General features: G+C 33.4%; 1 protein-coding gene across 1 annotated transcript in view; it reads right to left on the bottom strand.

Moving 5' to 3' along the window:
- LOC127880782 (uncharacterized) overlaps positions 1 to 14,662 on the bottom strand; it is a 222,334-nt gene that overhangs the window by 70,003 nt on the left and 137,669 nt on the right. The window lies entirely within an intron of this gene.

Raw genomic sequence — 14,662 nt, forward strand, 5'->3', positions numbered from 1 at the left:
CAAAAGACATTTAAAACTCCAATAGCAACACATTTAATTACCTATCAACTTCCCAATATGAATGCATTTGGCGAAATGTCAGCAGAGGTAGCTCCATCAGCGTAGTTAATCGAGCGTATCTATGGCATTGTTTTCACCATCGGTAAGGTACCGCCCTTTTGTGACGTCATCGCGATAACAAGAATACATGGAATGTTTGAACAAGAACACATGCTTATTAAATAAAGTAATTCTGCTGTATTTAACATTGCCATAAGCAGCTTAAAAATCTGTCTTTTATGCAATAGTTGAAATTCATAAGAAAATTTGTTTCAAAATTATTTGGGAACAAGGCAGAACTTACTTGTGTGGTTACTTCCATTAACGTTTAATTGGGACCCCAACAAAGTCGCGTAATCCTGCACCATGTTAATAAGGCTTTGTGATTTCTCGATGGACACCTGTTTTGTTAAATGCAATTATGAAAATAAACATTAGTTTCCGGCCTTATAGCATATTTGTGCCAGGCATACTATCTTAGTATGAACCGAGTACCAAGCTCAAAGTTGTGTAATCTATTATTTCTTTTCCGGTGTCTAAGCGCTCTGGATCAGCAGACGATTTATTGCATAATCTATCTGTGACTATGATAAAAATAAGAATCATTGAATTATAAGTAAGTTATAACATTAAGAGGTATTACTGCTTTTGTATTTGTCTGTATCATACCTGATTCTGTCTTCTATTCTTTTATTTCTTTACTCAAACTAACCGGCTATGGGTAAAATTTCTGGTTGACTTTCCTTATGGGGTTGGTCCATAACTTTAAAGTCGCGCCAGTTAAAAATCATAAAAAGCGACATTCACAGTTAAGGTAGCCAGAACTAACTTTGCAATAATTAATATTTCAGCTATCAGAACTAACCCCACCAGCCATATATAGGAACAGAAGGTCGTGAATAGCACATATTCAGTAAGTAGATTGTGTTGAGTTAGTCATTTGTATGTATTTGTAATGTTGTATGTTTTTATCATTGTTTGATGCAGTATGTAAAGAACTGTATATCAGTGCAAGATGATTTATTGTTTTAACTTGTTTTAATATTAATTATGTGGTTTGATTCGTGTGTGTATGCGTATTGTCTTCTTGAGAGGAAACACACATGTTTAAATAAATGTATGTTGTGTTGTATATTTTCAGGAAGCCATCTTCTACTACTGGCTTCCGTTAAAAAGCTATAAAGCTATAGAATTATGATTTTATTCATAGAATAAAATAAACTGTAACTTGCTTGTTACGAGCACGAGTTATTAGAAATACCCCGCGTGACAGGAGGTTACATATTTTACGGGGGATCCCGCACAGACGTTATATCACGGTTGGGTGGCCACCTGGTGAATCACAAATATTTAAATCAATGCGACTAGTGCTCATTCAATCTATGTGCGGTCGACAGCGGAATGCATAAGTCAGCTTACAGTTCGTGTTGATTACAACTATTTTCAAGTAAGTAGTAGTTGAAGATAATTCATTTAGACGGGAATTTTCTGCTTTTTAAAATCGTATTTGTCGGACGTTAAATTAAGTTAACTTATTATGTAGAAATAGCCTGGCCGTTTGATAAGGTAGGTAAGGTTTCAATATCAGACTATGAAGCTTGATATGAGTTGACTGTAACTAATAGTTATTTTCATATATGTTTATGTTATTTCATTCAGAAAAAAATGTCTTAACCAAAAATTATGAAACAAACATATGATGGTCGGATCGTTGATATAAAATGACTAAACGGTGTAATAGATATTGTGTCCGCCTTATAATCGGTGGGTAATGGTTCGACTTCACGTACCGATTGTTTTGATTAAATGCCAAAAAATTATGAACAAAAACAAAAGAATAAATGTACTTCACCAAATATTTAAATAACTCGGCTATATCGAATAATACATTTGAAATTGCATCACTATATTAACCTGCATATAAGCGGATAAAAACGGTATCCTAGTGGAATGATTCGACGATAAATGGTTGTGTTTTTATAATAATACATTTTTTATCAAACTATCGAACATTTTCTTTATATACACCGTCCGAGTGTTCAATATGTATTTTTAAACCATCATAAAACAATGCAAAACTTATGCTTTAACGAAGCTCTTTTTGGCAACAAAACAGGTATTTTCTATTGAATATTAGGTAGGGACAAACCAAGCATTCAATGCGTCCCGATATTTGCACAAACACAAAGCCATATTGAAATAGTCTGTGTATAGTGTATAATTACGGTTTGTTAAATAATAGCATTCAGTCAATGGTTTTGATCGATAGCGTCACTTGAATATGGAAATGAATTAATACGTTGATCCTCAACTACATTTATAATTGGTGTTGGAATGAAGTATAAATGTATAGACTACCAGAGACACTTTATAACACATTGTCTGCAAGGTATTGTGTAAAGACCGTTTTGTCTCCTAACTAGTTTATCTAATTTGTATTCCAGGAAGTGCGTGATTCTGTATACGCTCTTTGTTTACTGTAAATCAATATTTTTTTGGCGACAAAGCACTCGGGGATATATAGTAATTGTGGCTGAACAATTAAGGCCATATGTTATTGAAATCCCATTTTCACATTACGTTGGTAATGTGGTGACGAAAAGATAATGTTGTATTGTTATAAAAACGTATTTATAATTAGGCGTACAATTTTACGTTACGAAGCATGCACATCTTTATCATGTATTCAAATGTGCACTTATAACTTTTAGCCGGAACGATATAATGCGTTATTTTAAATCTGCACATGTAAATTGTAAAATCTACAAACTATATTATCTTGTGCTGTGAACTAATGCATAATCTATTCAGAAACCGTAAATATTAATTTGACACTCGAAATACTGCGTCGTTTTATGTTTATACATTGTATCGATATCACCTTTAAGTCGCGTTGTTCTTATTTTATTGTTAAACATTCCAAATGTTATTCACAAGTCGTTAAGATACATTTACTTAAAAGTGTCAACTTTCAAGCTTGGCAGTCGGTTGTTACAATTTGGCAAATGTTCAAATCTTACCTGCGCTTCAGCAGGTAACAATGCTGTTCAGGTTGAAGTTTCAGTCGTTCAACAATCTGACAACACGCTAGCGCTGTAATACAATATACGCTTAAATTGTAATTAACAAGTCAATATGTTTTGAAACAATGGATTACTTTACAATTTGTCAAAGTATCGCATAACCTTTACCAAATCTGCGTACATAAGGAAAAAATCATTATTTAAGAGAGGATCAAGTATGATTTTGCGTTTTCATTCGACTTTAAAAAACCCGAATGTTGTTTAAATGGTAAATATTTGTAAAATCAATTCAACAGTGATTTAAATACCCTTATGATGTTATATTAAACACGTAGCATAATGATGCCACTAATTTTTGACACATACAAACAGGCACATACTGTGGTAGATTTCACGAGAATAATCAAATAATTTTTCAAAAACCAGAGTCTTCTTTCTTTTTCGGTATGCATAGTACATGACTGCTGTCTTAATCCTTACCGTTAATGTATTTGTGTGCGTATAAACTAAACTACTCAGCATGCTACATGTGATACATGGGTAATATATTATTTGTGACTTTGATATCAAGTGATATATAACGATTTCGATCTGATGTACGAAAATGCGGGGCTTGCGATTCAACGAAGCCAATTAATATTGCAATTAATAGCAATCGAGTGCTTCAAACTTCAAGATCGTTTCATTGACAGTAATTTGCACTTCAATATTACATGCGGACACCAGGATTAAATATATGTTGAAACAACAGTATTTCAATATTTTTTATTTTTCATTTAGACCGTCTTTTATTTACTCCAATAACTTAAATAACAATTGAAGTTGATTCAATCGGGTTCACTTCACCCAATTAACGGAAATGTACGTAATACAACCACGCGTTTGACCTTTTTCCCGTCTGGTTGCCGATTCTTAAGAACTAATTTTAATAACACAGACAATGTGCTATACCGGAAATGAAGTTTAAACAGTAAAAAAAAAATGAAAAAAAAGTTTAGGAAAAACACCGTGTTTGTTTCTATGTTATTAAACAAATAGTATGGTAGGAAAGTGGTCAACGTAGAAAAATGGTTTTTAATGCAAACATAAAGAAATATATAGTGAATGTTTTGAATTGGTAACGCGCTGGTGCTTTTATTACGTTCCAAGTAAAGTGTCTCTTAAAGTATGGAAATTTGAAGGACACATACATGTCTGTTATGTTGTTCTTTAGAAAATACACATGTAAGAATTCATTCAAATGAACGCATTACAAAGAAAACGGCTAGGATATTGTTGTGAAACTATCCGATACTTTAACATGTCAAATGAGAACAAGTGCTACATATTTGGTTGATTATTGAGCTAATGTCCTATGACAATATTGCTTTTTCAAAAAACGCAATACGGCAATGTGACAACGAAATGTAAACGTTACAGTCATGTTCATAACAACTTGTGTGTGAGGGTTATTGTTATATTAAATTTCCTGATATAATATTTTTGCTTGTTTCGTCTATTTTACTTTGTTTAAAAAGTGATTCAATAGTAGATATACTACTGCGGTTGTCAAAGATCAAGTACAACTGACAATACCGTTTCATGTTTTCTATAACATAATACTATTTTGCCTTTAAGGAACATTGTTTTTATTATACTTTAAATCCCTGCCCTAGTATATTTGCTGAGGACACAAAATACTTTAAACTAAGTTATTCACTCACGTCTATCAAATGCAATACTTTGACTGACATGTAAATAGATGTTGTCACGCCAAGAGGTTTAAACAAAAGACCTACGTTTTAGTACGTAACAATGATCGAATGTAGTCCATACTATATAGCATTGTTTATTTGACAGTTTTGTATCAAAATGACACACTAATTGTTGAACATGTAACTCTAAATTGGACGCTTCGTTATACATATATAAACTACATACATGCTATTCGAAATAGTGTATGCGACTATCAGTAATCCGAGGTATAATTACTTTTAGGAGCTATTTTAACAGTACATGAATTGTTTGTTTTTTTTCAAGTGAACGTTTGTATCTTCGCATATAATTTGGGATGAAGCCTGTTATAAACTACATTAAGTTGTAAGTGAACTTAACCGAAATCAAAAATTCAAAAAAACAACAATAAAACACTATGACTTAAATTATTTTACCAATATTCGCCCCCACTGGAGTTGTCTGAATTAACCTCTCGGTCATCCCAACAGGTATAGTGCATTGTGCGAAATTAAGTTGGTATCAACAATCCACGTGTTCAACATTATGTTTAAGAGAAGAACAGAAAGACTCCAAGTAATTCAAACGTTTCAAGTTTGTAAGCTTTATAACTAAATCAGGTTCATATGATAAGTTCTTATATAAAACATACTTAAAGTTTTTTAGTATTTTACTATGCCTTTAGTTTTAATAAGTGACACAAAGTTTTAACTCTTCAATTTACAACCTGTGAACAAGTTTTGTTAAGCCTTTGTCAATGGTTGCAGTTAACAAACTGTTAGTCATGTTTTTTTTATATCGTTTATGTTACTTAAATATCAGGTACCGATACACCAGCGGAATATAATACAGGAGTTCAGGTTCAAACAGCGGGGTCTCGATGCGATCATTTAATAACGAAACACGTGTAATGTTTAAAGTTCAAAATAAAACAATATATGTATATGGCCATTGTGTTGAGAATTATGTTGTTTATATCGAGTTTAACGTTACAATATCAGATTCAAATAAAATAAGAATAATTTTATAATACACTATTAGTAAAAAAATTGTATTGGCGATCTACAAAATCATAAATATTTAAAGCATTTACTTAATAAAACAAGAGTGGCAAACCCTTAACAAAACAGCGGAAACGATACTAGCCGTAACAATTTACTCTCTTAACAAGTAATGGACGTAAATACACAATTCCAAACATTACTTTCTTATTCTATGGAACATGATAATAGTATTCTTCGTTTAAGAAAAAATATTCAAATTCTTACACAAAAACACTGATATTTGTTTTTTGTTGAATTTCTAATTGCACAACTAAATTCTGTTTTGTTTGTTTTACAATATCGATAATTTTGGTGTTGAAAAAAATATGATAAAATGGCTGCAATCTCAATACCAGTGAAAGTTCTAGATAAGCAAGTTTAAAAGACTATTGTTACGCTGAGTAAATGCTTTCACATTAGTATTTTTGCTGCTGCAGTCATTACAGCGGCTGATTTGAAGGCTCTGCTGTTTACAATGAAATAAAGGTGATGAAAGCATACTCTCCAATTTAAATGATAAATGATCTTCGTTTAATATTTGCTATACTTAGTGAAATGAGTTTTATGCATTTAGCACAATTTAATATGGTTCATATTAAGGCATAAATATTTTATTTTTATCACATTCTATACCCTGTTTCCCATGTAATACAACCATTACATATTTTTTTTATTACACATGTGCACTACAACATTTGTTAGCGTTTTCATTGGCTTAGTTTTTGTTTATTGACCAATTACATTTTGTTATTTTGCTGAAATGACGTTGCAACGTCAAATGACGTCACGACATGTAAACAACATTCGGGATTTATCATTATGTTGCGTAAATATTTATTTAATTTTCTCATTTAAAAGCATGTGATAAAAAAGATCTGACACTAGTTGTCATATCATATCATATTTTATTAAACTAGTCCAGGGAATTCATAAGTAAGCTCGCAAAAGGCTCGCTTACTAACAAAATTCCTGAACTCGTTTAATACAATATGGTATGATATGACAACTCGTGCCATATCCTATATATATATATATATATATATATATATATATATATATATATATATATATATATATATATATATATATATATATGTGATCATACATAATTAGCTTCTCATTATTCTCTATAGAAGTTATTCCATTGCGGCCTTTAACATGACACAGAACTAAATAAATCAAAAGAATGTATATATTACAAGGGAAGTAAATCTGCTAACTGAAAAAATAAAGATCAGCTATGAATAGTATCCCTTTTAATCATACCATATAGCAAAAATGATGTGTATTTAATAATTATTGTAACTTATACATTAAGTCTACAACGTTGTATAAAGTATTTTAACATAGTGATATTCTGAATCCATACGACGAAGAGGTACTTAAGAGAAATATGACGCTTTAGGAATGCATTTATACCCAAATGCTCTTGCAAAAAAACATAATTTTTTATTCATCATAATCCCCATTTGTGCCTTTTTTCAACTAGATATGAGTGTATGTAATGTAAAATATCATATTCCTATGTATTATTTTTATGTATTTTACCCAGTTAATTAAATATTCAAGAACCGAGGCGAGCAGAAAACCAAAGAGCAGTCATCTTTCGAACATCAGCATGTTATAATATGTTAATTTTATTGTTTTTGCAGACGATAACCCAATGTTGCGAAGACTGCTTTGGATTTGCAATCGCTAATTCGTCCGGTATTTGTAATGTGCGCGACTCTAGCACAGTTATGAATATAAAAACACTGTATATTTAAATCTCCGAACTGTACTTCATAACAATCGGAGAGCAGATACATTTTCATACAATTCCCATCAGTTTAAAACCGGCACATACATACATATTGACAATGGAAGAAAGACTCGCGAAAAAAGAGGCACAAAACTGGCTCAAATGTATGTTTGCAACATATACGACCAGGGATGTAATTGCACAATTAGCCGATATCGGATTTAAAGCATTTTACGCGCATATACGAAATGACATGCTAGCAAAAAACGGTATATTCGAAACAAGTACATGTAGTTCATGTAGTTATCCTTCCAAACAGTGCCGCCTGTGTTCAGAAATAAGTATTCGAATTTGGGATTACCATCGTTTTAAAAAAACGAGCATGAAAGGCCCTTCGTGGAATAATACGGATTCCAAAAAATGGTGCATTGACCCGTGGGAATTGGCAAAATGCTACATGCCCCCCACGGGTTACAGGGATAAGCCAAATGCCGACAGCACAGACTTCAATGGTATTATTGGTGCCATATACAACTGTACCTGGATGCAGTGCTATTTTACAGATGATCTTAATAAAGATTCTAACATATGTATAAAGGTATTTTATAAATTGCTTTGTTGACATATATTCAATTGAAGTATAACATAATATTCGTATACCAATGTTACAAGTTTGTGGGTTTGAGTTGTTAGTTCATACATTAATTGACTTACAGGCACGAGAAGAAGTTAATGAACTACGACACCTACAGGACACGAACATAGACGATGGAAATAGGATCAGCTTTTTCGATTGTCTTTTGAATCTCCTTAATGATCCTGCACACCTAAATAGTTTTAAGCCGGCAGTGGATGCACGCACTTACCTTACACAGGTAATGAAGTTAAAAATGATATCCTGTACATGCCTATGTATTGATATAAGTAGGATTGCAATGTCTGAGCTACTTTGATGGGGTGTCTTAAACTGACAATAGATTGGTTGGACATTTGAGGAGTCATATGATAGTTGCTGTATTATTAAACTTATTCGTATATTAACCATTTTAATATGGACATCTGGAATTAAACCACTAAGTCTAGTTGATTTTTGTGAAGGAAAATGTGTGAAGCAATTTCTGTGTCAATTCTGTTTATGTTTAGCTTATGCGAGACACTTTGCACTTGTCAGAAAAGACGGTAAAGATCACGTTGAAAAAAATCTACGAGGACCGAAAGGAAGGTTAGAATATTTTATATTAGATCAAATATAGTAATTGACGAACAGTCAATTTATTTATTTTTTTGTATGAAACAGAATGGGAAAAACAAATACACGTGGAAACAAAAACGAAGCCATAGATACGTTTCTCTGTTAAATATGTACATCAAAGTCAGCTAAACATATCTATCTAAAGTGCACGTATTTGTATCCACTCACCGTTAAACTTGCACATAACATTAACCATTATATAGATCTGGGCAGAGTTTAATAATTGTGGTTTGTTCAAAACCATGCCTGTCGGATATCGGAGTTATTTTCCTTATTAATCTTTTGTAAAACCTTGTGTACAGTACCTGCTCAGAAAAGTTAGGTTCAATTGGCTCTCATGTGAGCCCAAAAGGGCCGAGCAATACAATTAAACAAAGTGCGGACCCCATCCTTCCCCGCTCCGTGTGTATCCTTCTTGTTTTCAACATCTTATCTTTTCATGACACGCGTCCATTCGAAACTTTTAATGTGTCTATTTATGCTATATGCAATTATTGTTTGATGATCGCAATACATTGTTCTTAATTTTATTAGCGTTACGTTTTCTCTTCAGGTAATATTCAATTTGGCAATCTCATACATTCCTAGTGATAAATTGTTTTATCGGGTTCTGAAACATTATATTTGTGGCTATGTTCAGAAATGAACTTTTGGAAAAAATTATGAGGGCAGTCGCTTTTAGTCGACACATTATCACCATACATTTCGCGTTGTCCACGCGGTTTGGTACAATCTTATGTTTTAAAACGTTTTCATCATTCGGGCGACAAAGAGTCAAAATGAGATACAATATCAAAAACTAAGGATTTCTTCGGTTCAAGTTATGACATATTATCAATTTAATCATTATTATTTACGAGATTATCGCGCTTTAAAATATAAATATTAAATATCGGTGTTGCAATATATTATAATTGTTCAAACATGTATATCACGATATTATAAATCTTGAATACATTTACTAGTATGTTGAATCACTTCCGAAATTAAGTCATACAATTGTTGGGTAGATGTGTTTGTTTAATACGCATACAAAGTAATGGCATGTTTTCTGAAACTAGATGTATAGCGAAAGAACGCGACAATTGAATTGATTTACACTTGCTTATTTAAATGCATATCCATAATACTAAATGCTATAATTGCACGCGACTTATGATTAAAAATTCGTTGTTTTTTACTTTATCGAAGATTTTAAATGTACAACAGAGAGAAGATTAACCTTTCTTACATACATATTTGAATAATCATTTTGATGAATCAGTTTACGCTACCAGCGTGTTTTCTTTTTAGACTATATTACTAGAGATCCTTTAGAGTTCGCACCGTCCGTTCTTACAAGAGTGTGTGAAAGGTAGATTATCAACTAGTCAAATTGTAAGCTGTCAAACACATTGACATTCATCTTTAGAATTTTCTACATGTTAACATAATTTCCATTACGATTTGAGTGTTAGTAGCGACTTAAACTGCATCACTCGCAATTTTATATTTAAAAAAAGTATTTCCCGGCTAATCGTTGATTATTACGGTTTTAACCAACGGTTAAGGAGGTTCGAAAGGTAGGAATTACACAATGAAGAACGCAGTTCGAATGCTCGCATGATTACCATCCGATGATCAACCCGTTGTTTTTCTCTATTGCGATAAACAAAACTTTGCCGTTAAAAAAGCTAACGCGGCTTTGAACAGTATAGAGATTTTTTTATTTGTAGCGAATGTTGACTTGAAAGTTATCTGGCTTGTGGAAAGGTAAAAAAAAAATTCGACAATAATTATGTACTGTGAAACCATAAAATTTCGTGTGGTACGAATTTTCGTGGATTTCGTTGTTCCGCTGAACCACGAATTCAAGTACCAACGATTATTTTTACATTTTTAATCCGAAATCGGTCCTTTCCGAATGTCATTGCCGACATTCTCTATTGTTTTCGGTTATCTGAGATATTTGATTGAGATATGCTAGGTAATACAATATGTTGTTTTCTTGATAAGTGTTTAGGTAATAATACTTTTTTTAATAAGGCACGGAATTTAAATTGTACATCAACGATTGTTCTCTTATACGTGACGTCATCAAATTAACAGTTTGCAGATTTATCACATATGTCAATTAGTGCCAATTAAAGTTAAAAGAGTCATAACGGTTTTCACACCTGTATTTTGGGGACCTTATTACTCAATTGTTACTACTAGGGGACCGATTGAGCAGAGAATTGCAAATATTGTTAAAACAACATTGATGGCAATTAGCGAGCGGGGACCCACAAGATCGCCGCTATCATGCTTCAGTGCACATTAATCACAAGCCTTGCCGTCAACACACATTAGCAGATTATTATTCGTTGTAACTCTGGTTGTTTAAGAAAAGTTTAATTATTATGACTGTCAATCTTCTCCAAAAATTTGAAATCCACGAAATTACGTGTCAACGAATGAGTTGTTTTTTATTAAACCACGAAATTTCATACCGACGAATTTCTATACGTTTACATCATTTGCAATTCGAATCTATCATATGATGAAGGTGAAACAAAAAGTTCATGATTGAAATTTAAGCTAAGAATGATTTTGTAACCTTGGTATGTTCACACATAGAATAATGGCAATACATTCTTTTATCAACGATATTAAACATTTTAAGGTACAATTATATAAATTTATCAATTAATGATATTTAATATGTTAGTTTTTGTCAAAGAAATTGGAAGCAAAATCCCATCTTAATATATTATATAAAACTTTTTTGTTGAAAGACAGCTATGTGTGCGGCTCAAAGGTGTCCTATGTTTTCATTTGGTTGAACAAACAATTAACGTTTCTTAGGCGTTCAAACTTTCAATATAATTTCAGATTTTCTTGGACGGTTAATGGAATTCTACAAGAAACATTTTAAAATGTTACCTGTTTCGCCACTTTGGGATGGTCGTGAGAAATCAATTATGGATATCTTTGTACCGATACAGCTAAACCGTGTCGCAATCGAGAAAAGCGGATCTCGAGGAGATACGGAACACACAGTAGACACATACAAGGACATGTTTTATACAGACACCACATTGATCGACCGAGTATCCATACAAGGAGATCCTGGAATGGGGAAGACCACATTTCTTTCTAAATTGGTCCATGACTGGTGCGATTCAGACACGTCAAAAGAAACGAATTTAAGGTCTAACTTTAGTGATGTGGAGACATTGCAGGATTTCAGATTTGTATTCCACATAAAACTTCGAGACTCGATCGGGCAAAGTGAAGTAAAAGAGATGATCAAAACGCAAATTATTGATGAAATTTACTTTAATAAAATGCAACAGGAGGAGGCATACGATTTACTTGGAAGAGTCTTGGAACGGGAGACATGCCTTGTAACTCTGGATGGATTGAACGAATGGACCGATCACACACACAAAAAACCTATACCGAAAATGTACACTTTAGCCAAGCAATGTGTTGTTTTAGTAACTTCACGACCCTGGAAAATGGCTGACAAGCGTATCAGAGATTCTGAAATCGGCACACTACTAGAAGTTGTTGGAGTAACTGATACAGCACAGCTTATACAAAATTTGCTTCGTTCTCTTACGACCGACAATAAATTGACATATAGAAAATTTATGGAAAACGTAGAGGAACGTAACTTAAATCATTTTCTGACGTCTCCTTGGATGCTGACACTCCTAGTAAATTTGTGGGTTAACACATCGTTGTTGAGTGGATCATTGTGCAAAATAAATATAGCTCTCATAGAGACCCTTTTAAACAAGGGACTAGAAAAGGAGGAGTTTGACGAGCCCAGTCCATTAGAACATTCAGTTTTTGGGCATCACACAGAGATTGGTAACGCACTAGCAAGGGTTGCATTTAAATACACGTTTGGTAGGAAAAAATCACTAGTATTATGCAAACATGAACTGTTAAGTCCTGAAATGTTATCTAGGGAACAACTCGATTTTGCAATTAAAACTGGTGTTTTAAATGAACGGTACTACATCTCAGCATCATCACGTAAAGTTCATGTTTCATTTCTACATGAAACAATCCAGGAATTTTTTGCTGCTTCTTATATTGCAAATTTCCTGGAGGACAAAACTATGGCTGTGTTTAGCAAAAGTAATTGTAATGTGTTGGAAGTCAGCCAGGTATTAATTTATCTTAGTGGACTGAAGTGGGATGTAGCTAATAAAGCAATACAAACTCTGACAGAAGAATTCTCTGATGATGTAAACGAAGGACTGGACTTGGTAATGATTGGATCATTGTGCCCGAGAGCGACCTCAACATTTCAGAACACCGTCGTTAATACGCAAACGAAATTGAATTCAGAAATCGGCATTAACCTGTCGTTCGACTTGGGTGGTCTAGTGTTAACTATTTTAGTGCAGAACATGATGATAAACTGTTATCACGAGGCTAAAGTAAGCAAAGAAAAAAATATCAATCTTAAAATGAGTGATTTCATTTTTCATCAATATCTTAACAAAATGCAAAACGACGATTTATTGCAAATTTTGATGATGAACAAGTCCAATGTACGCACACTCTTGTTAGAACGCAATGTACTACAAGAACATACGATACTAACCGTACTTGAACAGTCGAAGCATTGCATTGAACGCTTGAAGATGTCAGGATCTCGTGGTATTGTTTCCGCATTACCAAATCGGAACTTAAAACAGTTGACTTTAATTGGAAATATCGATGTGACGTTGTTTTCCGAGCTTCTCCCATCCTTTATTAACCTGACGTTTTTACGGATAGAAGAATGTGATTTTAACAAAGATATATACCCACCTCCCTCTGTAGAATATTTATGTTTACTTAAAAGTAGATGTTCTGTTGAGTTTGTTGGGCGGTTGCTTGTGCATTTAGCCCCATTAATGCACACTGTCCGTTTGAACCTGGGTGAAGTATATAAAACGGCAAACCATGATTTGTATATTAAAGAAATGCGACAGCGCGTTTCCTCATGCGACATTTCTAAAATCAATCTGTGCTTTGGAAAGGACGTGGCTGAACCCTTTGAACTTTTAAATGCATCAAATTTGGAATCAATTACATTCGAAACGGCTGATGTATTCTTATTAGCATCGGATCGCCTTCACTCATTAAACAAAATAAAAATAATACGTTTATTTAGAACCTACATTGGCTCTTTCAAAACACAATTGTCTACTAGGTTACAGCAAATTGAGTATTGCAAATTATACCTTGAAAAGTTTTATAGCTTGTTGAGCACGCTCTCTTCATTTGATCATCCTGTCAGGTGTGAGCTGCGTGATGTTGTTTTGCAGTCAAGTAAAGAAACTTGTGTAGACGATTTACAGAAAAATGTATCGGACTTACGATCTAAAATACGTTCACACGACATGTCAAATATTGAGATAATAGTATACATATGCAGTATTGAATTGTTTGAAATATTACATGGTTCAAGTATTGGGGTCCTAGGCCTGGGAACGACTGAGTGTGCCTCATTAGCTTCAGGGATGCTTCACACACTTAACAGGCTAGCTGATCTTCATTTGAGGGGGACCTTTACGGGTCGATGTGATCTCAGACTGCCTGATTCAATACAACGTATTTTTCTGCAGGATAGCGAATGTTCATCTGAGTGGCTGTGCAGCTTGTTGATCACGCTCTCTTCGTTAGATCATCATGTCAAGTGTGTGATGTGGGGTGTTGTATTCCATCCAAGTGAAGAAAACCGTCAAGACGAATCACAAACAGATATATCGGATTTTCGATCACTTAATTTGTCCAATATCAAGATACGTATACACAAAGTCAGTACGGAACTACTAGAAACACTAGGTGATACAAATATAGAGATTCGTCAACTTCCTGAACA

Source organism: Dreissena polymorpha, chromosome 5 (assembly GCF_020536995.1).
Source record: "Dreissena polymorpha isolate Duluth1 chromosome 5, UMN_Dpol_1.0, whole genome shotgun sequence".
Classification (NCBI taxonomy): domain Eukaryota; kingdom Metazoa; phylum Mollusca; class Bivalvia; order Myida; family Dreissenidae; genus Dreissena; species Dreissena polymorpha.